The sequence below is a fragment of the Bubalus kerabau genome, chromosome 20 (assembly GCF_029407905.1).
Source record: "Bubalus kerabau isolate K-KA32 ecotype Philippines breed swamp buffalo chromosome 20, PCC_UOA_SB_1v2, whole genome shotgun sequence".
In the NCBI taxonomy this organism is placed as follows: Eukaryota; Metazoa; Chordata; class Mammalia; order Artiodactyla; family Bovidae; genus Bubalus; species Bubalus kerabau.
Window position 1 is genome coordinate 32,376,405 of NC_073643.1, and position 26,421 is coordinate 32,402,825.

General features: G+C 40.9%; 1 long non-coding RNA gene across 1 annotated transcript in view; it reads right to left on the reverse strand.

The window, feature by feature from the left end:
• Positions 1 to 24,093: 24,093 nt before the first annotated feature.
• LOC129634882 (uncharacterized) overlaps positions 24,094 to 26,421 on the reverse strand; it is a 44,640-nt gene continuing 42,312 nt past the window's right edge. The window contains exon 3 of the long non-coding RNA XR_008705968.1: positions 24,094 to 25,905. This is a non-coding gene — a long non-coding RNA (uncharacterized LOC129634882). The remainder of the gene's footprint in view (positions 25,906 to 26,421) is intronic.

A 26,421-nucleotide genomic window follows, 5' to 3' on the forward strand; every position in this document is an offset into this window, starting at 1 on the left:
TTTTGGTGTTGACCATCTGGTGATGTCCATGTGTAGAGCCTTCTCTTGTGTTGTTAGAAGAGTGTTTGCTATGACCAGTGTGTTCTCTTGGCAAAACTCTGTTAGCCTTCGCCCTGCTTTATTCTGTACTCCCAAGGTCAAATTTGTCTGTTACTTCCAAGTATTTCTTGACTTCCTACTTTTGCATTCTAGGCCCCTTTAATGAAAAGGACATCTTTTTTGGGTTTTAGTTCTAGAAAGTCTTGTAGGTCTTCATAGAACCGTTCAACTTCAGCTTCTTCAGCATTACTGGTCAGGGTATAGACTTGGATTCCTGTGATATTGAATGGTTTGCCTTGGAAATGAACAGAGATCATTCTGTTGTTTCTGAAATTGCATCCAAGTACTGCATTTTAGACTCTTTTGTTGACTATGATGGCTACTCCATTTCTTCTAAGGGATTCTTGCCTGCAGTAGTAGATATAATGGTCATCTGAGTTAAATTCACCCATTCCAGTCCATTGTAGTTCACTGATTCCTAGAATGTTAATGTTCACTCTTGCCATCTCCTATTCAACCACTTCCAATTTGCCTTGATTCATGAACCTAACATTCCAGGTTCCTATGCAATATTGCTCTTTACAGCATTGGACTTTACTTCCATCACCACTCACATCGACAACTGTGTGTTGTTTTGGCTCTGTCTCTTGATTCTTTCTGGAGTTATTTCTCCACTGATCTCCAGTAGCATATTGGGCACCTACCGACCTGGGGAGTTCATCTTTTAGTGTCCTATCTTTCTGCCTTTTCATACTGTTCATGGGGTTCTCAAGGCAAGAATTCTGAAGTGGTTTGCCATTCCCTTCTCCAGTGGACCACGTTTTGTCAGAACTCTCCACCAGGACCCATCTATCTTGGGTGGCCCTATACAGCATGGCTCATAGTTTCATTAAGTTAGGCAAGGCTGTGGTCCATGTGATCAGATTGGTTAGTTTTCTGTGATTGTGATTTTCAGTCTGTCTGCCCTCAGATGGAGAAGGATAAGAGGCTTATGGAAGCTTCCTGATGGGAGAAACTGACTGAGGGGGAAACTGGCTCTTGTTCTGATGGGCGGGGCCATGCTCAGCAGCAGCTAAGTTGCTTCAGTCATGTGACCCTATAGACGGCAGCCCACCAGGCTCCCCTGTCCCCGGAATTCTCCAGGTAAGAACACTGGAGTGGGTTGCCATTTCCTTCTCCAATGCATGAAAGTGAAAAGTGAAAGTGAAGTCACTCAGTTGTGTCCAACTCCTAGTGACCCCATGGACTGCAGCCTACCAGGCTCCTCCACCCATGGGATTTTCCAGGCAAGAGTACTGGAGTGGGGTGCCATTGCCTTCTCCTGGGGCCGTGCTCAGTAAATCTTTAATCCAATTTTCTGTTGATGGGTGGGCTGTGTTCCCTCCCTACTATTTGACCTGAGGCCTAACTATGGTGGAGGTAATGAAGATAATGGCTTTTGACCTTCTTCAAAAGGTCCCAGGCACACACTACTGTACTCAGTGCCCCCAACCCTGCAGCAGGCCACCACCAACCCACACCTCAGCCCGAGACTCCTGGACACTCGCGGGCAAGTTAATCATTACCAACCACGCAATCTAGTCATTCCATGCCTAGATATTTACCCAAGAGAAAAGAGAGTATGTGTTAATCCAATAAAATATACAGGAAACATCACAGCAGTTTTATTTGCAATAGTAAAAACTCAGAAACAATTAACGTCCATCATTATGTCAATGGATATATGATATATCCATATAATGAAATATTACCCAGCAATAAAGCAAATAAAATCTGCTACAAGATCTATGCCAATACAACAACAAAAAAATGAACTTTAAAGCCACAGCAAAACAAAGAGTACATACATTGTTATTCCATTTAAATATGTCATACGAAATGCGAAAGCAGATGGATGGTTACCTATGGACCAGGGTGCTGGGATGGATGGGAGGAAGGGATCAGTCAAAAAGTGGCATGAGGAAACTCTGCAGTGACCTGAATATATCATGTGTTTTCACTGAGGTAGTTGTCTCATGGCACTACACGTCAATCTAACCTAACTGTACACTTTATGCTATCGGTTGCACTATAATAAAACTTTAAAAAAAATGAGAAAGGAAATAGAGCAAATGGATAAAAATAAAGAAAGAAGGATACACAACAGATGAAAACAAATGTCTATGTAACAAAGAGGGAAAATAGAGATTACCAAACTAAAAGCTAGTATTTTGAAAAAAATAAAAAGATAAACAAACCTCTGGCAACACTGACCACACATACAAAGAAGATTAAAACTGTATATATATGCCTTTTGGCCATCTGTATGCCTTCTTTGGAGAAATGCCTATTTACATTTTCTGCCTATTTTTTGATTGGGTTATTTTTTTTTTATATTGAGCTGCACGAGCTGTTTGTATATTTCAGAGATTAATCGCTTGTCAGTTGCTTCATTTGCAAATATTTTCTCCCATTCTGTGGGTTGTCTTTTCACTTTGTTTATGCTTCCCTTTGCTGTGCAAAAGCTTTTAACTTTAATTAGATCCCATTTGTTTATTTTCATTTTTAGCTTCATTACTCTAGGAGGTGGGTCCAAAAAGATCTTGCTTCAATTTATATCAAAGAGTATCCTGCCTATGTTTCCCTCTAGGAGTTTTATAGTATTCAGTCTAACATTTAGGTCTTATCCATTTTGAGTTTACTTTTGTGTATGGTGTTAGAGAATATTCTAATTTCATTCTTTTACAATGTAGCTGTTCAATTTTTCCAGTACCACTTTTTGAAGAGACTGTCATTTCTCCATTGCATATTCTTGCCTCCTTTGTCATAGAGTAATTGAGCATAAGTGAATGGAGTTTATTTCTGGGCTCTCTACTGTGTTCCACTGATTGACGTGTTTATTTTTGTACCAATGTCACATTGCTTTGATTATTATAGCTTTGTAGTATGGTCTGAAATCAGGAAGCACGATACCTACAACTCTGTTCTTCTATCTCAAGATTGTTTGAGTTATTCTGGATCTTCCATGGTACCATACAAATTTTGAAATTATTTGTTCTAGTTCTATGCAAAATGCTATTAGTATTTCAAATAAGGAAGGCACTGAATCTGTGCATTCCCTTGGGTACTAGGGTCATTTTAAAAATATTGATTCTTCCTATTCTTGAACACAGTGTATCTTTCTGTCTTGTGAAGTTTTCAGTTTCTTTCATCAGTCTCTTATAGTTTTCTGAATACAAGTCTTTCAGTTCATTAGGTAAGTTTATTCCTTGGTATTTTATTCTTTTTGTTGTGATTTTAAATGGGATTAATTTCTCTTTTTGATCGTTCATTGTTAGTGTATAGAAATGCAACAGATTTCTGTGTATTAACTTTGTATCCTACAACTGTATTCATTGATAAGCTCCAGTAGCTTTTTTGGTAGTATCTTTAAATATTTTCTATGTACAGTATCATGTTATCTATAAACAGTGGGAGTTTTACTTCTTCCTTTCGATCTGATTTCTTCATTTATTTTTCTTGTCTGATTGCTGTGTCTAGGACTTCCAATATCAGGTTTAATAAAAGTGGCAAGATAGTGGACATCCGTGTCTTGTTCCTGATCTTAAGGGGAATGCTTTTAGCTGTTTACCATTGAGTGGTGGCTCAGATGGTAAAGACTCCGCCTGCAATGTGGAAGACCTGGATTTGTTCCCTGGGTTGGGAATATCCCCTGGAGGAGGGCAGAGCAACCCATTCCAGTATTCTTGCATGGAGAATTCCCATGGACAAAGGTACTTGCTGGGCTACAGTCTATGGGGTCTCAGAGAGTCGGACACGACTGAGCAACTCAGCACAGCACAGCACACGACATTAGTTGTGGGCTTATCATATAAGCATATCATATAAGGGAACTATTATGTTTAGGGATGTATGTTCCCTCTATGCCTGTTTCTGGAGAGGTTTTAAAATCATAAATGGATGCTGAATCTAATTTTAAAACAGTCAGAAGACTTGAATAGTCATTTTAAAAAAAGATTTACAGATTGCCAACAGGCACATGAAAAGATGGTCAACATCATTAATCACTTGAGAAACACAAATTAAAACCACAATGAGATATCAGCTTACACCTATCAGATGGCATCATCCAAAGACCACAAATAACCAAGGTTAGAAAGATGCAGAGAAAAATAGAAGCTTGTCCACTGTTGGTATGAATGTAATTGGTACAGGCACTGAAGAAACAGTAGTGAGGTTCCTTAAAAAAATAAAAGTATAACTACCACATGACCCAGCAGTTCTACTTCTATGTATATATTCAAAGAAAACGAATACACTAATTTGAAAAGATTCATTAACCCCAATGTTCATGGTGGCATTGTTTATAATAGCTAAGGAGCAACCCAAGTGTCCAGTAACAGATAAATGGATAAAGAACACACACACACATAAATACACAATGGATTACTACTTAGTCATAAAGAAAGAATGAAATTTTGTTTTTCCATCTGTAACAACATGGATGGACCTGGAGGGTATTGCTGCTGCTGCTGCTAAGTCGCTTCAGTTGTGTCTGACTCTGTGCGACCCCATAGACGGCAGCCCACCAGGCTTCCCCGTCCCTGGGATTCTCCAGGCAAGAACACTGGAGTGGGTTGCCATTTCCTTCTCCAATGCATGAAAGTGAAAGGTGAAAGTGAAGTCGCTCAGTCGCGTTCGACTCCAGTGACCCCATGGACTGCAGCCTACCAGGCTCCTCCGTCCATGGGATTTTCCAGGCAAGAGTACTGGAGTGGGGTGCCACTGCCTTCTCCAGGAGGGTATTATGCTTAGTGAAATAAATCAGAGAAAGACAAATACAATGTGTTATCATTTACATGTGGAATTTTAAAAATAAAACAAACTAGTAAATATAAAAACAAAAAAGCAGATTCATAATATAGAGAACAAAATAATGGTTATCAATGGGGAGATGGGAGGCAGGAGGGGCAAGCTAGAGGCAGATGATTAAGAGATACAAACTACTATGTATAAAATAAATACAGTACAAAGATGTATTATATAGCACAGGGAATATAGTAAATGTTTTATAATAACTATAGATAGAGTATAATCTATAAAAAATTTGAATTACTATGTTGTGTACACCTGAAAATAATATAATATTGTCAATCAATTAACTCTATATATATATCTCAATTAAAGAAAATTAATTTAAGAAAGGATACCAACAGACATTTCACAGGAAAAGGAATTAAAAATGCTCCCCAAATATGAAAGGATGTATAACCACATTTGTTATCAGAAAGATGCAAATTAAAATTTCAATGAGAAACTATTTCACACTCAGTTGTTGGGCAAACATCAAGAACCCAACGACATCAAGTGCTGTGCGGGGTGTAGAACAAGAGGAGCTTTCCCACATGGCGCATGGGGCGTGAAAAGGACACACACCCACTTTAGAAAACACTGCAGCAGCAACCAGCAAAGGTCAACAAGCACATTCCCTACAACCTAGAAAATCTGCTCAAGAAATTCACTCCAGAGAAAATCATGCATGAAAGTATGTTTTTAACAGCTGCACTGTCTGTGATGGCAAAATGCTGGAAGCAACCATGCACCCATCAAAAATAGGACAGAAAAATTAATCGTTGGGTATACATTGGTAACCTATAAAGCAATGACAGTGAATGAATCATATAAACTGGAATTCTCAGGGCAGTACTGTGCAGGAAACAAGCAAGTAATTCAAGAATGACTGTATGAGTTCCCAAGCAGCAAAACTAACAATACTTGGTTTTGGAACTATGGCAAATCAATAAAGAGACACTACAGGTTTGTGGTTTCCCCTGGGGCGGTGGGTGGCGGGGGTGGGATGGTGAGGGGAGAATATGAGAAACACGACTGGGGATGGGCCTACAAAGAGGTTCAATGGTTCTGGTCATATCCTGTCCTTTTCACTTTATGGCATGTTTATAATTGTCCATTTTGCTTTTGCCACTACTAAATGATGTTTCTGTTCTAGTAATGTTACCCGCCTGGTAGTTATTTGAGTTTTTAATCTTTGCCATAAATCCTGTCTTATAGCTCACCTTCCCAAGGATGAGTCCCTCCAATGAGAGGGGCAATAAATAGTTGAGCGTTTGGAGGTTTCAGGGATGGAGACATTAGTGTGAAAGCTGATGAGTAGATGTACAAGAATGTATTAGAATTACAAAAACCCAGCCCTTACTGCTGCTCTACCTTGTCAAACTCATGGCAGATATCACAGTCATCTTTTCTTTTTCCTTGTGGGTCCCAAAGTGGCCTCAGATTGCTCAGCATCAGACTCCAAACACCAGTCACAATCCATCAGTGTTGACAGGGGAGGTATGACCTATTTGCAAGGCCCATTCTTGAGTTCACTGTCCTTGGTCCCATCCAGGCCAATGGGCTCAGGACTGCCAATCAGTCCATTCATAAAAGACTGGAAAAGGCACTTTTCAGGTCAGGTGACCAACACTGAGAGGGAGGTCTGTGGCTTTTACCTAAGTCCCCCAACCTATCCAAACTTGAATTTATGTAATGGAAACAAAACTGCCCTTGTGCTAAGCAACTGACTTCCACACATAATATTTGTTTTGGACCTGAGCATGCAGTTTGTGTTTAAAAGAGAAAAATCAAATAAATGAGATTCCTAGATTATTTTTATGCTTCAGGTGATTCAGAGGGGCTCTTTTTAGTTGCTGACGTTCTTTACATGTGACATAATCCTCTTGGGGAGAAAAGAATGCTTGTGTTGTCTATGATTCACACTTTAGGGGAAGGACATGGGAATGGTGAGGGACTGCTTTCCTCCTATCCTGTTATTAGTACAGGTCCATGAAATGGGAACATAAACTCACTCTGAAATACTGAGAAAAAAATTCCTATCTTTACTCCATCCCTCACTCGCTTATCCTCCTAACAGGAAAGGTGGTTTCTCTGAGCGACTGCTCCGCCCAATGGTGATATTCATCATCCATTGTCTGCAATCCTCTCCGGTACAAGGTTCTGGCTTTTGGGCATCCTGGTCTCAAGTGAGAGTAAGGGAGCGCCACTTTCCCTGACCTTCAGTGGAGATGCCAGCCCTGCTCAGGTCCCAAGTCCAGGCCCAGCAGAAGGAACAGACAGATCCATATTGCAGGATAAGAGCTGCAGTCACTGGTGGGAAAGCTTGTGTTCTTACTCATTCTGGTTCTGTGAACTCAGAGGACGACAGAATACATACTAACATTCCTCTATGATATAAGATGAGATAAAGGTTAGCCTAGGCTTTGGTTGGAGAAGGCAATGGCACCCCACTCCAGTACTCTTGCCTGGAAAATCCCATGGATGGAGGAGCCTGGTAGGCTGCAGTCCATGGGGTCGTGAAGAATTGGACACCACTGAGCGACTTCACTTTCACTTTTCACTTTCATGCATTGGAGAAGGAAATGGCAACCCACTCCAGTGTTCTTGCCTGGAGAATCCCAGGGACGGGGGAGCCTGGTGGACTACCATCTATGGGGTCGCACAGAGTTGGACACAACTGAAGCGACTTAGCAACAGTAGCAGCAGGCTTTGGCTAACAGATTAAAATGGAGAATTGGTGTAAACCAATAGATGCTGTCCCAGGAAACAGATGAAACAAACCAAAACCAACATGTAGACTCTACTTTAGTAAAACACACTAGAGATAAAAATATCTACTCTTTATCAAGCACCTACTGTGTGCCAGATCCTGTTCTCTTGCCAAATCCTGTTCTAAGAGTCTTGTATGGATTGGCTCCTTTAAATAGCTCACACCCACTCTACTAGGTAGAGCGGGTGTGAGCTCTACCCCAACTTTACAGATAAAAGATTAGGCACAAAGAAGTTAAGGAGGCAGACTGCAATCAGAGCCTGAGCTCATCATTTCTTGTTCTTACAGATTACTAGCTAAGACCTGATAGTCCAGAGGCCACTAGGACATTTAATAAGCTCATAATATCTATGGGGTCATGGAGCATTCATTCTATGAGAAATAATCCAGGGCTACCAGGTGCCAAGGATGCTCAGAGATATTGAAATGTGTGTGTGTGCGTGGCGGGGCGGACAATGTGGTGTCTTCAAGAAGCTAATATTTTACACAATTTAGTAAGAGGGCTTCTTAGAGAAAAAGCTGGTGCTAGAACTGGAATAGGGAAAATCCCTGTAGCATTTTGTGTTACTACAAATGAAGGAAGTGCTCAAAAAACAAAAGAGTAGGCAGCATGTCAAAAGGACACAGTAGTCAATCTGAAAGTGTTCCTGATCCTCAGAGCCAGAACAGTCTGAGTAAGATCTAAAACCATAAAATTAGAAGGAAAAAGGGGTAGGTCCTTGGTGATGGTCTTGGCAATAATTTGTTTTTGTGGATTTGATACCAAAAAGAAAGGAAACAACCTGTCAATTAATCTATGATAGAAGAGGCAAGAATATACAATGGAGAAAAAACAGACTTTTCAATAAGTGGTATCAGGAAAATTGGGCAGTTACATATAAAAAAATGAAATTAGAACATTCACTAACACCAAAAATGAACTCAAAATGGATTAAAGTCCAAAATGTAAGGCTGGATACTTTAAAAGTCTGAGAAGCAAACATAGACAGAACACTCTTTGACATAAATCACAGCAAGATTTTTTGGATACACCTCTCAGAGCAATAAAAATAAAAACAAAAATAAACAAATGGGACCTAATTAAACTTAAAAGCTTTTGTACAGCAAAGGAAACCATAAACAAAGTGAAAAGACAACCCACAGAATGGGAGAGGATATTCGCAAACAAAGTCACCGACAAGGGATTAATCTCCAAAATATACAAGATGCTCATGCAGCCCTATTAAAAAAAATATTAGAAAAATGGGCAGAAGACCTAAATAGATATTTCTCCAAAGAAGATATACAGATGGCCAAAAAGCACATGAAAAGATGTTCATCATTGCCCATTAATAGAGAAATGCAAATAAAAACCACAATGAGGCACCACCAGTCTGACATGTGACCATCATCAGAAAATCTACAAACAATAAATGCTGGAGAAAAGGGAACCCTCCTCCTACCCTATTGCTGCGAATGTAAGTTGTAATAGCCATGATGAAGAACAGTATGGAGGTTCCTTAAAAAAATGAAAATAGAACCACCATATTATTTGGCAAAAGGAGGAGAGGGCAGCAGAGGATGAGATGGTTGGATAGCATCACCAATTCAATGGACATGAACTTGAATGAACTCTGGGAGGTGGTGAGGGACAGGGAGGTCTGGGTGCAGCAGTCCATGGGGTCACAAAGAGTTGGACATAACTTAGCAACCGATCCAGCAATCCCAGATGGACATACATCCAAAGAAAACCATGCTTTGAAGAGACACAAACACTGCACTCTTCATTGCCACAGCATTTAAAATAGTCAAAACATGGAAGCAACCAAAATACCCATCAACAGAGGAATGGCTAAAGAAGGTGTGGCACATATGTGTACTGGAATACTACTCAGTCTTAAAAAAGAATGAAATGAACCATTTGCAGCAACATGGACGGACCTAGAGATTTTCATACTAAGTGAAGTAAGTCAGATAGAAAAAGATGTATCAATATCACTTACATGTGAAATCTAAAAAATAATGATATAAATGAACTTATTTACAAAATAGAAGCAGACTCACAGATTTACAGAATGAACTTGTGATTACCTGGGGAAGGGTGGAGGGGAGAGACAGACTGGGAGTTAGGAACTGACATATATACACTGCTGTATTGAAAATAGATAAACAAAAAGGACACAGTATGCTTTGGGCAACTCTTCAATATTCTGTAATAATCCAAATGGGAAAAGAATTTGAAAAATAATAGATACAAATGTATGTGTGAGTGAATCAGTTTTTTTTGTGCACCTGAAACATAACATTTTTAATCAACTACACTCCAATATAAAATCAAACAAATTACTTAAATTTTAAAATGTAATAGAAAAAAAAAAAAAAACCCACTCACCAAGCATTTGATTACAAATGGCAGAGGACCTGAATAGACATTTTCCCAAAGAACTTATACAGATGGCCAAGAGATTCATGAAAAAGTATCTGGCAACACTAATCACCAAGGAAACGCAAATCAAAACCACAATAAGATATCACTTCACACCTAATATTTGGCTATTATCAACAAGACAAGAAATAGCTAGTTTGGGCAAGGATGTGGAAAAATGTGAACCCTTGTATGCTGTTAGTAGAAATGAAAATTGGCACAGCTACTACAAAACAAGTATGGCAGTTTTTTCAAGGAATTACTAATAAAGCCACCATGCGTGCTCGTATGCATGCTCAGTCGCTTCAGTCATGTCCGATTCTTGGCGACCCCCACGGACTGTAGCCCACCAGGTTCCTCTGTCCATAGGGATTCTCCTGGCAACAATACTGAAGTGGGTTGCCACACCGTCCTCCCGGGATCTTCCTGACCTAGGGATGGAAACTGTGTCTCCTGTACTGCAGGAGAACTCTTGATCACCGAACCACCAGAAAAGTCCTAAAGCTACCATGTGGTCCAGCAATTTCACTTCTGGATCTGCAGTCAAAGGAAATGGAATCATTACGTTAAAGGGATACAGTGCTCTCAGGCTCATAGCAGCAGTGTTCACAATAGCCAAAGTACGCAACAATCTAAAAGTCTGTTGGCGAATGAATGGATAAAGAAGACGTGATGTGTGCATGTGCACGGACACGCACACACAAAACAAGGTATTATTCAACCTTGAAAAAGAAAGAAATCTTGCCATTTTCAGTAACATGGATGGAACTTGAGGGCAGCATGATAAATGAAAGAAGTCAGAGAATGATCTAACTTACATGTGAAATAGAAATAAAGAAAGAACTATGCCTATAGACACACAGAACAAATTGGTGGTTGCCAGACACCCACTCCAGTGTTCTTGCCTGGAGAATCCCATGGACAGAGGAGCCTGGTGGGCTGCTGTCTATGGGGTCGCACAGAGTCGGACACGACTGAAACGACTTAGCAGTGGGTGAAATGGATAAAAGTGGTCAAAAGGTACAACCTTCCTCCCAGCTGTAAAATGAAGAACTCATGAGGATGTAATGTACACTATGGTAACTATAGTTAATACTATTACATTGCATATTTGAAACTTGCTAAGAGAGGAAATCTTAATAGTTCTCATCATAAGTAAAAGAAACTAGGTAAAAGAAAAAAAAAAAAAGGCATCCTGTCATTTGTGACAACACGGATGAACCAGAAGGGAATTATGCTAAGAAAAATGAGGAAGACAAATACTGCATGGTATCATTAATATGCAGAATCTTAAAAAAAAAAAAAAAAAAGGTACAACTCATTGAAACAAAGTTGAAAAGTGGTTGCCAGAAGATGAGGGTGGGGTACACAGGGAGAAGTTGGTCAAAGGGTTCAAAGTTTCAGTTAGAAGATTAGTAAATTCTGAGGATCTACTGTATAACATGGTAATTATAGTTGACGATACTTTACTGCATAATTGCGATTTTTTTAAGAGAGTAAAACTTAAATATTCTCACATGCACTCAAGAAAACGGTCAACATGAGGTAATGGATATAATAATGAACTAGATGCTGTAATCCTTTCACAGTAAATGTATTTCAAATCATCACATTATACACTTTAAATATTTTACAAATTTATTTGTCAGTTAAATCTTAATAAAGGGAACAACTTGAGGGGAACAATCTGAGCTAAAATAAATAATGTAGTACTATTACTTAAAAAGTAAAATTAATGTACATGGGGCCATACTGATGTAAGTAAAGTACTGAATAAACAAACAGAAGAGGGAGAGAGAGACCAGTATTTCCTACAGGAAAATTCCAAGGGTAATCACCATCCTGATTTTTAACAGCATAGACCAGGTTTGCCTACGGCACCCCACTCCAGTACTCTTGCCTGGAAAATCCCATGGACGGAGAAGCCTGGAGGGCTGCAGTCCGTGGGGTCGCAAAGAGTCAGACACGACTGAGCGACTGAATCACATTACCTGTTTGGTGCAAACCAAGACTCAAGTGAAATATGAGAAACGAAAGTAAAAGGGCTCAGATATTTCATCATTTCTGGTAGATTTTACGTGTTTTCTTTTTCCTCTTAAAATGCACATAAACCTCTGACTTTCAAATTTAACTAGTACCCAACACAACATTTTAGATTTTCCTCGTGTTCAGAATGTGGTATTTCCAACCTATCAGATTTATAACTTTGCAAGCTGAAAATGGATTAGTTGTTTATGAGTTAACAATTTTCATATGCTTGGACAAAGGCTCCCCATGATTCAAGTTTTGTAAGTGACCAGGTTTGCACAAAAACAAGTTGTCTTTATAACAGATAAGAACAGCTTAACAGATTTGTCTCCACTCAGCCATCTCTTTTTCTATCTAGCACTAACTGCTACTTCTAAGTCTTCATGCTCTCATGGATACCTTTAAATATCCAACAGAACAATTTAAAATTGTTAAAAAGTGAAAATGTCCATCTTGGAAAAGGAGTAGAATTTCATGAAATTGATGAAAGTGATGTTGGAAAGCTGTGATTTGTAGAGTAAGGAGGGATCCACCATGAGAACTGTTTTTGAACCACATTTAAAACCACTGATAAAAGAGAATTTGGCAGATTTAGGTCAGTTAAATCTGACCCAGGGAAACTTTACTTTGCCAAGAAAGGTCTGTCTAGTCAACGCTATGGTTTTTTCAGTAGTCATGTATGGATGTGAGAGTTGGACTATAAAGAAAGCTGAGTGCCAAAGAATTGATGCTTTTGAACTATGGTGTTGGAGAAGACTCTTGAGAGTCCCTTGCACTGCAAGGAGATCAAACCAGTCAATCTAAAGGAAATCAGTCCTGAATATTCATTGGAAGGACTGATGCTGAAGCTCCAATACTTTGTCCACCTGATGCAGAGAACTGACTCACTGGAAAAGACCCTGATGCTGGGGAAGATTGAAAGTGGGAGGAGGAGGGGATGACAGAGGATAAGATGGTTGGATGGCATCACCGACTCAACAGACATGAGTTTGAGTAGGCTCCGGGAGTTGGAGATGGACAGGGAGGCCTGGTGTGCTACAGTCCATGGGGTCTCAAAGAGTCGGACACGACTGAGCTACTGAACTCAACAGGGGAAGAGGAGAAAATCAACATGGATGAGCATTTCAGAGTACAAAGATGTGACTATTATGGAATCATGAGAGGACCTTGGGGTAATCTGATGAAACTCTGGAATATTTTTGCAAAATATTTATGACCTGGATATGAAAGTGAGCTGTGGAGTTAAGAGTACTTACTGCTCATGCTATTGTAGAATAATATCTCCCCAAAGTACACACTGTTATAATTATAACTGAAATTTATTAATACATATGAAAGGGAAAGTCGTTCAGTCGTGTCCAACTGTTTGTGACCCCATGGACTATATGGTCCGTGGAATTCTCCAGGCCAGAATACTGGAGTATTTCTTTCTTCTCCCCGGGATGGTCCCAACCCAGGGATTGAACCTGGGTCTTCTGCATTGCAGGCGGATTCTTTACCAGATGAGCCACAAGGGAAGCCATGTAAGTGGCATCTAAGAAAATGGTAGAGATGAACTTATTTGCGGGGCAGGAACACAGATGCAGATGTAGCGAATGGGCATGTGGACATGGGGGTCAGGGGAGAGTGGGGCAAACGGGGAGCATTGCCCTGACACACATGTACTACCACGTGTAAAACAGATAGCGAGTGGGGAGCTGCCCTACAGCACAGGCAGCTCAGCTCCGTGCTCTGCGATGACCTGGGGGCGGTGGGAGGCGGGGAGGGAGACTCAAGAGGAAGGCAATGTATGCATACATATAGCTGATTCACATTGTTGTAAGACAGAAACCGAGACAACACGCCAAAGCGATTATACTCCAACAACAACAACAACAACAAAAACCAGAAAGCGTCGCCAAGGCGAGGGGGAACCTAAACTTGAACTAATAATTTCTTTTTTCAAGGTAAGGACCCCAATTAACTCCTCCCTTTCCCTATTATTTACTGCAACGCTTCAACTTTTTTACGTTATGTGTCGTACTGAAATTATGAGAAACTCTTCTTTAGATATAATGGCGCTGCTTTGGAAGCTTCCACTGGAGAAGGAAGGTCACCTTCGATCACAGAGAAATTCTGATGTAGCTGCCAGGAAAAGAGAGTTTCCAGATTTGGGGAAAGTCCTAGGCTAACTGCAAAGCAAGAATGAAGAGCTGGATGAGTGAATGAAAAGGGAGGGACTGGGCCCTGTGGACCATTTCCAGGAAGAGAGGATTCTTGCTTCAGAATGGCTGCCGGCACCGCCTCCACTGTGAACTAAGCATTGAACTTGGCTGAAGGAGGGAAAACCTATCTTGGAAATCATATCTGAAAAAGAATATGGGGGAAATGGTGGGACGAAGGGGCTTATTTTACAAGATTACAGTTTTCTATTTATTGCACTTTATTAACGAAGGAAAAGCACTGCATTTCTAAGAACTGTAGGCTTTTTCTTTTGACAATTCATTTGCCAAAGTGATGTTAAATGTTACACAAGAATCAGACACACGTGGGGAAGAGTGCCAATATTTTATAATAATTAAAAAATGGAGTAAATTTGTACAATGATTCACAGGTAAATCATTATATTGTACATGATATTGTACACCAAGTATACTTCAATACAAAAACTTTAAAACATAATTAATTCACTTGTTAGAATAGTCCAAATCCAAAACAGTATCACCACCAGTTACTGGCGAAGATGTGGGATGACAGGAATTCTCATTTGTTGCAGATGGAAATGCAAAATTGCCCAGTGCTTTTGGAAGACAGTTTGGCAGGTTCTTAGAAAACAAAACATACTTTTACCCTCTGATCCAGCAATCATACTCCTTGGTATTTACTCAGAGGAGTTTAAAACATAAAAAGAATCCAACACAAAAGGCCCTTGAACCCTGTTCAAAATCTTTCTGGGGAGTCCCTCTGACTTCTGCCACCAATGTCTGTGGCAGTTTTTCTGAAAATCTGTTCTTTGAAATACTGGTTCATCAAGACATCCCATGAAAATAGGATTCTCTGGTCAAATACAGTTTGAGATTCACAACGCATATTAGTAGGATGACAGCTTTAGACCCATGTCCCAAAATAAATGAAAATAACTGATAATTGTTTAGCACATCTGAAAAGCTGTCTCCTACACAATCTTGTTAGATAAGATAACCATTGACATCCTATTACATGGGTACCGTGGGACCACGCTTCGAGAAACGGAGCCAGAATTTAAGACTGGGTTCCCTAAATCTAAGCACTTGCAGCCTACGCGACCCATTTCGTCATGGCAGGCAGCATGGAAATGCTCAGTCAGGTGCTCGGGTGTGGTTCTGCTGCCCTAAAGAAACGGTCAGTGACATTCTGGGTGGCATTGCGTGCACTAGGCTTGTCCTGTGTAAGTGGCAGCAGCAGAAATAAATGGGATCACAAGACAGCTCTTTCCTGGCTATTATCCCCTTAGGATAAAAAATACCTGTGGTTGAATGGAATGTCAGTGAACCTCTAATTTCTTCTAGCCTGTTGGCTCTGCGTAGTTCTTATATGTGTAGAATGATGACAACCATAATCGTTCTACAGAAGATACCATATAGAGTGAGAGTGGTGTGTTTATATTATTTCATAGGTCCTTCTGAGAAGTTGGCACTATAATCCTAATTTTACAGATCATAATAGTGGCTGTAATACTATATGTTGTTATTCCATCCTATTAATATAATGAGTTATATATGTATTAATATATAAATAGCTAATATGTGGTACGTACAATGATCATGTAATAAGGAATTATGTACACAGCCCAAGGTTACATGACTAGCTGTACCTTGAAGCCCAGAGTCAAACAAACGTGGGTTCAAATCCCAGTTCTGCCGCCAACAAGCTGTCGCTGTACCTTAAATTCTCCCAGCCTCATTTCTTCATCTTTAAAATGAGGTTAGTGATGATGCTACTTCATAAGGGTAGTAGTGAGAGGCAAATCAGAGAACACATGTTAAGTGGAGCCATGTCACAAGCCTGGAGAGGTTGCTGGCATTGAGTTCTGTGTGCCTGGCAAAAAGAGAGAGCTGGAGAGAGAATTTAATAGTGTGGCCTGAGAGGGCCCAACCCAGGGCAAAAGTGGGAGAAAAGGCATCACCATTCGATTCTGTGCCCGGGCATCTCTCATGCATACACCTGCTGCCAAAGCAAGTGTGATTTCGAATGTTAAAGGGTTCATATCCTCCGTACAGCAGGTACCTAAAACCTTCAATGACTTCATCATGTGCTCAGGCAAAAAGAAAAAAAAAAGCAATGCTCTCTTCTAACAGTGTGAGAAAAACTGTTGATCCTGGGCACATGAGAGAGACAAAGGCAGTATCTGTCCACCATCTGATCTTCCTAAGGTTTAGCAAGACCCAGGATGACCCTACTCGACTTTTGCCTTAGGAGCCATCTTCAGTACTCAATGCTCATATGAGAGGTCACGCCACTAAAGTTTCAATGGCAGAGCTGGGGTGCCAGCTGGGCGATGTGCTGAGATCCAATCAAATATTTACAGATTTCAAATGAAGAAACTCAAGCTGGGTGTGAGGGCAGAGGAAAAGACATACCAGCACTAACACAGTCTGCTTCTTGCACAGACTTAGTCCTCAAAATTGTTGAGGATACAGGTTTACTAAACCCTCATAATAGGTTCTCACCTCCACAGCCAGTTATCCATGATCATGGGTAACATGGCCTCAACCTACCCTGCAATTTTCCCTCTGCTGTCTACCATATTTAAATCCTCCACGTCAGCAAGGATAATTGGCCCAACACTTCCCTCCGTACAGTTCTTCCCTCCTCACTTTTTTGCATTTGCTTTGATTTTCCCTACCACTAAAACGGAATTTCCTGCCCCCTTCCCAAGCTTCATTCTATCAGTGTTGTAAGCCCAGACCAGGTTGGGCCTCATATGTGAATGTCTCCTACAGCCATAGGCATCTCTCTCTGTCGAACCCACTGAGCACTGAATACCTTCCAACCTGGGGCAGCCTCCCTGGCTTTTCCCATCAATGCTTCCTCAACAACCACATTACTGAGAGACTGATGGGTAAACAAAATTAGCTCTCTCTCCACCCATCCATGTATCCTATGAATCTATATATGTGTGTATGTCTCTATCTTGCCCTGCTAATAAAAGGCTCTGGGCTGGAGACCACATCTCATTGTTTGTCTACTCCTGATCTTGCTACTTCCAGGCAGATATTAAAAGTCCCCAGGATGTTTGGTGATCCAGTGGCTGGTTTTAAACATTATCTCCCCACCCACCCCCACTTTTATGGATGCAAATCAACTGGCCATGAGGTATACAGTGGGGACTGCTATAGACTAGTAGACTAGGCTGGTCTCTAGCTAGTTTCAAGGACTGAAGCTTATTTTGAAAATTTACAACTTTTAAGTGTCCCTCTTCCCAGGGAAATTACTGACATCTGGTGGGGGTGGCCTTCCGGTCTGGGATGCCTTCGTAGAACCCTTTTGTCTGGCTTGGCCACTGAAGGACGGAGTAGGGCAATTTGAGGGCCCACCTATCTGACCATTAGATGATGAAGCATCTTTAGTTCTGGAGCAAGACTATTGTAATGAACTTAAAATTTATGAAACACTTATTCTATACCCAACATTCAAATAATTTATGTAAATTTTAAAATTTATGCCATAAGAACTCTTCAAGGTAGGTGGTATCATCCCATTTTATAGGTGAGGAAACTAATACTTAGGAAGCTTTAGTCCCCAGCGAGTTCACACAACTCACGGTGGCCAGGGAGAAAATTCCATGCCTCTCTCACCACTTTGGTCCCTAAATATGGCCAGCATTAGCACACAGCTCTTTGGGAAAGACTATCTTAATGTACTGAGGTGCGTATCAGGCCCTTGTAATAAATTGTTTCCTTTTTATTGACTTGAAAGAAAATGCAACTGTGAATACTGTACATTAATAGGTTTTATGTGTAACTAATGGTTTGATGGGCTGCTACGATGTGTAGCATTACAGCAAGTGATCATTAGATTGTAAGAAGAGGAAAATGTGCTTTATTGTTAGAAAATGGAATCCTTTCTAAAAGGTAAAGGTAGGCCTAGAAGATTGATCTGAAAGGTCAGGGTTAACAAGCTCATTAATGGCTAGGTTAAAATCCGGCCCAATCCTTCCCTTTTTTCAGATGAATAAATCATTTAGCTAAGTGATGCCCTTCACTGGTAGCCTGGGGCTTTTCTTCTAGCCACTGCAGGAATCCGATACAGTCCTGAGATGGAGGGAGAAAGGGAGCTAAGAGCATGGGCTATGGAGCCAGAGGTTACAGCCTAGCTCTGCTCTGCACTGTCTGGGTAACCCTGACTACATTATAGAACATCTTTGTACCACACTTTCCCTAACTGGAAAAAAAAAAAAATATGATAAAACCTACTCTTGAGGATTGCTGGGAGGACATGAGACAATTCACGTACCCCAAGTGGTCTCAGGCCACGTAAGCTCTCAGAATATTGGCTATGATTATCTTCTAAATGATAGGTCAGCAAACTTCTTTTGGAGAGGATCAGCTTGCAAATATTTTAGTCTTTGCAGGTTAATAGTCTCTGTTGTACTCTTTCAATCTGCTTTGATGGCCTGAAAGCAGCAATAGACAATATACAAACAAATGGATGTGCAGTGTTCCAATAAAGCTTTATTTATACACGTAGGCTGCTAGCTAGATTTGACCTGGGAGTCATAGTTTGTTGCTGCTGCTGCTGCTGCTAAGTCGCTTCAGTCGTGTCCAACTCTGTGCAACCCATGGATGGCAGCCCACCAGGCTCCGCCGTCCCTGGGATTCTCCAGGCAAGAACACTGGAGTGGGTTGCCATTTCCTTCTCCAATGCATGAAAGTGAAAAGTGAAGGTGAAGTCGCTCAGTAAGTGTCCGACTCTTAGTGACCCCATGGACTGCAGCCTACCAGACTCCTCTGTCCATGGGATTTTCCAGGTAAGAGTACTGGAGTGGGTGCCATTGCCTTCTCCGATAGTTTGTTGACCCCCGTTCTAATATGTACTGTGTAGGAATACATATTCCAACTTGAATCTGGGTCTTCCTAGGACGGAAGACAACTGCAGTGAGGGATGACACAAGGCAGGACTAATCTCTATTCTCAGTTTTGAGAACCAAAGGATGAAGCTGTAGCGAGTTCAGTGGTCTCAAATCAGGACCCCAGCGGGTGTTTTAAACAGACCAGTTCTAAGATCCCACGCAGAATGTGATCCAGGAGTCTGGACTGGATGGGCAATTGTGATGTGCGCCCTGAATCTTTAAGCACTGAGTGATGCAGCCACTTGGGAAAGAACAATGAATGGGAACCATCTATCATACTTTTCAAGCTTAACTATCTCTTGGGAGTGAACCTGCCTTGAGTAACATCTAGAGCCCTGAGGTAACCACTCAAAGTGTTGTCAGAGCTTTCCTTTTAATAGACACACACAGACTCATCCAAGCAGTAACCTGAGCTCTCACTTATCTGAGATCATGAGATTCCAGAGGCAATCTCCATGTGGGCAAGATGCATGTCAGTTGTGACTATGGAACACCAACATTGCAAACTCCTCATTAAAAACCTAACAAAATGAATTTTAACCACATGTCCATGGTCTTCTAGAAAGAGTATGACAAGATTTTTGACAACGTGCCAAAAGCAAAGTTGTCTTGGAACTTTTCCTCTGCCTGTAATTTTTCTTTCTTTCTTTTTTTTTTTTTAAACCATCAGCCCTTTATGGGGCTTTCTTGCTTGACTGTTGGTGCAAACCATGTTTTAAAGTACCTTTAAGACATCTGTGTTTGGCATATGCTCTTCCCTTTATCTGGGATGATAAAGTAAATAAGTCTCTTTCATCCAGTTTTTGGCTTTTTATACATTGGATCTTAAATTAATGTTTGTTTAATGTCTACATTGATTAGTTAGCATGTCACTTTGCTACTGTGGATGGTTGGAGTCAAGGTTTAATTGCCACCCCAAATGAGAAGGGTGTGTCCGGCTTCTTACCCTTGACTTTTAACTGAGGCAACATTTCCATCATCTTGGATTAGTTGGGATCAGGCAAAGCAAGAGGATTTTCCAATCTGTCTTTGTAGTTCACATAGATTAGAGGATTATTTGGGCCTCCACTCTGTTGCTGTGGAATGGTAGAATAATCCATGACTGAGCAGAAATGAGATTTTTTTTTTCAATTTATAGAAATTAAATTTTTTAAATGTATTTTTAAATCTCTTAGATCAAAACAATTCTTTGTTGCTCAAGGGAGCTTTTTGAGCAAGGACAAAAGTAACATTAACCTAGCTACCAGTTGATTAGCTTTATGATTTTAATGGGGCAAAGAAAACGGATTTATTAATAAAGTGTATTGTTGAAAGAGAATCTTTGTGGAATTTCAGACTGCAACGCATCCATTTTTATTGGCTTCACTTTGTTATGCTTTCAGAGCTATTTATAATGTTATTTCACTGAAAATTCCTTTCCATATTGTCATTTGTCTTCCATCTCCAAAAAGCTTCCCATCCAAATTAAAAAAAAAAAAAGAAAGAAAAGTCTTTCTTCTTTCTTCTACACCTCCTTAAAATGGATTGAAAGTGGCATCTCCTGGGAATAGGTCCATCTCCTACCCATGTCTGAAGTTTCTCCTGCTCCCAGCAAAGGAAGAAAATGGAACTTCCTTTTCAAAGATTTGCTCCTCAAAAGAAATACACCTCAGGCAAATGCTCCCACTCCCTCGTTGCTCAGAAGGGATTTAACATTCTCTTCTTTGAGTAAAAGTAAAGTGAGACTCAGAGCCATCTTCCTGGGTGTGGGGCCTGGGCAGGCATGCGAGGCCCCATGCTGAGGAGGCCCCACACTGGGTTTAATGCCTTATTGGTTCTAGTAGTCTTCAGACAGAGGTCCTCATTTTCCCATCTTGCACTAGGCTCTGAAAATCATGTGGCCAGTACCGGTGACAATCAACATGTTAGAGCACTGAAAACTTTTCTCCAAAAAGCCTCTTTCCTTATGGAAAGAAAGGCAGAAATAAGGAAATGTCATAATTGTTTTCAGTTCTTACTGTGAGCCAGATTCTATGCAAAGCATCATGTGCAAACCAACTTCATGCCCAAACAGTTCTGTAGGTACTGTTAATAACAGGCCTCCAGTTGCCCCCAGATGTGGAAATTACGATTTAAAGACAAGTAACACACTGGACATTACTCAGAGCTTCCGAGAAAAGTGAAGCTGGTGTTTTCACTTAATTCTGCTTCCAAAGACACTGCACTATTGAACAGTTCATGTGGTTCTTGCTTTGAAACCAATGGTTTAAACATTCAACTTAATACTTCAAGTTCAATGGTTTCAACTTCTATCTAAATTCAAGTCCAAATGCTTTCTCCAGGCAGATCATCTGGAATGGATGTGGACGTTCATTCTAGGAGACAAAGTTGATATTCTTCAACATTGATCCCCCATTTCCACCTCATTTCTGGGGTAGGGGGCACCTTCAGGCTGGAAGACCACTGCTTCCTCCACTTTTACAAAAGCCTTTCTTTTCTTTTTAAAATTCTGTATTTACAATGTCATGGAAAAGCCACTAAGAACTGCATAACTGTTACCTTTTGTTTCTCACTGCCCAGTGTGCATTTCCCACATGGTCCTTCCTTCCCACTCTTGCCTTTGATATTCTAGTGGGATTTTCCTACCTCAACCCCAAATAATCACAATCTTTTATGAATACCACCATCCCAAGCTGTTTTATGATTGATGCAGTGATGGGCTTCCTTATGGGAATAGAGAAGAAGCCTTTTTTTTTTTTCCTGCTTTGCTGAGAACTGTGTTGGAACTCTTTGGAGTTTTTGAATTCAATTAGAACCAAGAGCCGGAGGAACTGATATTCCTGAAGCACTTGAACTCTTTCATCCATTCACATTCACTCTCTGGACAATTTGATTTCATGACCCAAGAAAATCTGGGTTTGCTTATGTCAGTTTGAACTGAGTTTCTGTCACTTGCAGCTAAATGAGTTTTGGTTAACATGAATAGTCAAGAGTGACTAATTGTCAAAGATCAACGGTGTTTTCCCAACGTTCTAGCTCAACTAACGCCCACCCACACTATCTCAACCTGTTTCTTCTTTAATAGACAGGGATGAGGATGAGCTCTGAGGCTGGGAGGCAGACATACGGAGAGATGAAAAAAAAATCTCAAAGATCATGTGTCATACGATCTCAATAGTTTTTCTTCCCTGATGTTTTTTATTATAGTTCAACAACTAGTTTTTCTTTTTTTCTCTAATTGTAGTACAGAATTTGGCAACATTTTAGGAAAGGTGTCTACCTGTTCCTTAAGGGTAGGGTCTAAATTATCTTATGCCATTTTGTTTTACAGGGGCCTGGCTTGGTCCCCACTATATTGAAGGTGATCACACACACACCACACACACCGCATACCCACACCACCCCCGCACACCCCCACCCACACCTCCACCCTAATCAAGGAAGGGCCTATCGGGATTCCCTTTCTACAGCCAAAAAGATAACCATTGTCATCAATGGGCTGAGTCAGTTTCTCAGTTCAGTATCAATCTGCATTTGGTCCATGGAACTGGCAGCCCTTCTAAACTGTCTGTCTCAAGTGAATGAGTCAGTGCTCAGAAACTCAAATGGCTAATGGCACTTGGGGGAACTTCAAACAAAATTACAAGTGTTTTTCTTCATTTCTTACCTATCAGAAGAGACTTTCCCTTGGGTACTTCGTTTTTCAGACGGTATCAAACACAAAGCTTCAACTCTCAAAATAAATATGGAAAAATCTATAAAGTACATTAGGCTCCAACAGAGCTGCAGTGACCAAACTTTTGTATGACTGTCATTTTGGTGACTGTGCACATATTTTCATGTAGGTCACGTGGCTAACTTTGTCAGCCCCAGGAATCAAAGAGGGGGCACCCCCCTCACTTGCTAAGTGCAGTGCTGGCAGTCGGCCAGTGAATGCAGGGCGTGCAGACCATCAACCGGGATTATTTTTTGCTTTGGGATATCTGGACATTTGTTGTCTATATGTTTAAACCTGCAGAAGGACAGCCCATACTTCACTTAAGTGCATGGTCCAGAGTCATTTAAAGAGAAATGCCACTTGCCCAGATATTCCCAGCAAACACTGGGCCACCTTTGTATGCCTCATAAATTCTTCCCAGCAGAAGAGTCTTCAAAAGACAGTCTACAGTGACAGGTGACGGCCGAGAGTGCAGGCCTGAGTTGGGAACTTCAGCGCTATGCCCGCCTGTCTATCGTGTCCCTGGCTGGGAACTTCAGGACTTGGATTCGCAATTTTCCTTTCTGTGAAGTGCAGGTAACAACACTGATCCGGGTGAGTCATTGCACAGATTAGAGAAAATGTAACACACAGGTCCCATACCTGGGATACCCAGGAGGTGCTCACTGTTTTCTCCTGATGTCATTTCCCTTGTATGTCCATGAACTACCTGGCCCTCACTCCTATTTCTGGGTTCTGCCTACTTCTCCAGAGCAAGTAGAAGAATATGGAATTTGGAGGTTGGAAAACATGGACTTGAATCACAGGGACTCTCATCATGGACAGGGTTGCCAGATTTAGCAAATAAAAACCCAGGATGCCTCATTGAACTGCGGTATCAGAAAACTATCAATAATATTCTGGTATAAGTATGTCCCATGTGATAGTCAGGATACACTTATACTAAAAACCCATTTGTCATTTATTTGAAGTTCAATTTGAATGGACATCCCCTATTTTGTCTGGCAAAACCACCCACGGGCTATGTGACCTTTAGCAAGTCACGCAAGACCTTGAATTCAGGCATATGCGAGGATCACAGTAACATCTACTGCAGAAGAATTGTATACACCACCTGGTTTTCCAATCACTTTCTCTTCATTGAAAATCGGTGGGCTAATTTTGTTATTTCTCTTTTGTAGATGTTAAAATGGAGGCTCAGAGAGGTTAAGAAACCCATGTCCACACAACTAAGCAGTTAATCCAGGTTTTTAATCAAGCTGACTCAAGATGCTCCACTGTGTCCTACAGCTATTATAAAATACAGTAATACAGCCACCAAATACTGACTCCATGTGAGAATCGCAGATCATACACATTGGTTTAAGACTAATCAACCCAAGGTTTCCACACAGTGCAGTCTCAGATAATCAAATTTTAAGGGGCAAATTTCAGCTGCCAAAAAGAATTCTTAAAAATATCATTAAAGAGAGCTCAAATATTTTAACAACACTTATCAAAATTCTCTCCCCTTTCCTGCTGCTTCCCTCATACTTGGCAACACCTCACTGACTTCTCAGCACCTCCTGGAGAAAACCTATCCAGCCCTCGCCCACGACTTATTTTTCCTCTTCTCCCATCTTCTCATTCTCAGCCCTTTATTATGTAGAGGCACTTGGCACCTCTCCTAGAAGAAAGAGTCCATATTCTTCAGAAGAAAGGAGGAGGAAATTTGGGCTGGCGATTTGAAAATTATCTTTGGCAGGCTGGGGAGCTGCTCAAGTTCACGTACAAGTCCATGTTAGTAATTCTTGTTCTTTTACACTGGGTCCTCATTAAATGCTAATTTCCTTCTTCCTTCCCTTGTACTTATCCATATCTTGCTTCCTAGCATGGGAGATTCTCCCCATGATTTCGTTTCTGCACGGGGCTTGACAGGTACCCGGGGCTTGTGGAAATGGATGGGGATTGAGGTCCCTGGCTATTACTAAGATTACTAGCTTAGACAGAAGAGTGAAGGAAAAAAAAAAAAAAAAAAAGCGCATTGGAGAATAAAGGCACATTTCAAGACAATGTGTTTCTAGGGAACCAAGGGTAGATACAATGTGAGAATGGAGTCCAAGAAAATACCCTTCTTAAGTAGGAAGCCTTTGCAAGCCTAGGGTGGTCTGTCCCTATCAGTCTTTCCATATACTGATGGGTTGTTCTGTGTTAGAAAAGGATGTCTATCCAAGGACTCTATCTGTGAATGACTGGTTAAATATTACCTTTCCTCCAGGAGTTCTCTAACAAGGGCAACACTGAACCTGGACACCTGGGTTATTTCTATGCGCTCTAGTGACCATGCATTCTAGAGGATCTGGTGGAATTAACTGTTAGTTCACCTTGGCCTCTAATTCCAACAAGAGGGAGTTTCACTTCAGCTTTTGATAATTACAAGCATTTTTTCAAAAAACAAGTACACACTTATTTGTCAAGGGGAACATTGAGATGACCTCTTATACCACTTCTTTCATAACTTTTACCAGCTTGTGGGTAAATCCTTGTGTATTTTCATTATTTTGTTACTGGGAGTTTTTCTACATCTTATGTGTTCAGTTCAGTTCAGTCCAGTCACTCAGTCGTGTCCGATTCTTTGTGACCCCATGAATCGCAGCACACCAGGCCTCCCTGTCCATCACCAACTCCTGGAGTTCACTCAGACTCACGTCCATCGAATCAGTGATGCCATCCAGCCATCTCATCCTGTGTCATCCCCTTCTCCTCCTGCCCCCAATCCCTCCCAGCATCAGAGTCTTTTCCAATGAGTCAACTCTTCGCATGAGGTGGCCAAAGCACTGGAGTTTCAGCTTTAGCATCATTCCTTCCAAATAAATCCCAGGGCTGATCTCCTTCAGAATGGACTGATTGGATCTCCTTGCAGTCCAAGGGACTCTCAAGAGTCTTCTCCAACACCACAGCTCAAAAACATCAATTCTTCGGCACTCAGCTTTCTTCACAGTCCAATTCTCACATCCATACATGACCACTGGAATGATGTAGAGACTGCAATAAAAATAATCTCCCTAGCACATGGGAAATAACAATAACAGATTTCAGATAATCTATATAGTATATTTCTTAATTTAGTCTTGAAAACCCACTCCCAGATTGTTCTGCTCTTCTATTCAGCAAGTTGAGGAAATGGTGAAAATCTTGCCTGAGGTCTCACAGCTAAGATGCGATGTGTGTGCTAAGCTGCTTCAGTTGTGTCCAATTCTTTGCAATGCTGTGGACTGTAGCCTGCTAGGCTCCTCTGTCCATGAAAATTTGAAAACAACAAAGGAACAAGTACTGGTGAAGATGTGCAGAAACTGGACTCCTGGCACATTGCTGGTGGGAATGTAAAACGGTGTAGCCACTGTAGAAAATGATGCAACAATTCCTCAAAAATAGAAACTCTATAGAATTACCATTTGACTTAGCAATTCCACACCTCAAAGAAGTGAAAGCAGGGACTCAAGCAGGTATTTGTACGCCCACGTTCATAGCGGCATTATCACCACAGCCAAAAGGTGGCAGCAAGCTAGATGTGTCAACAT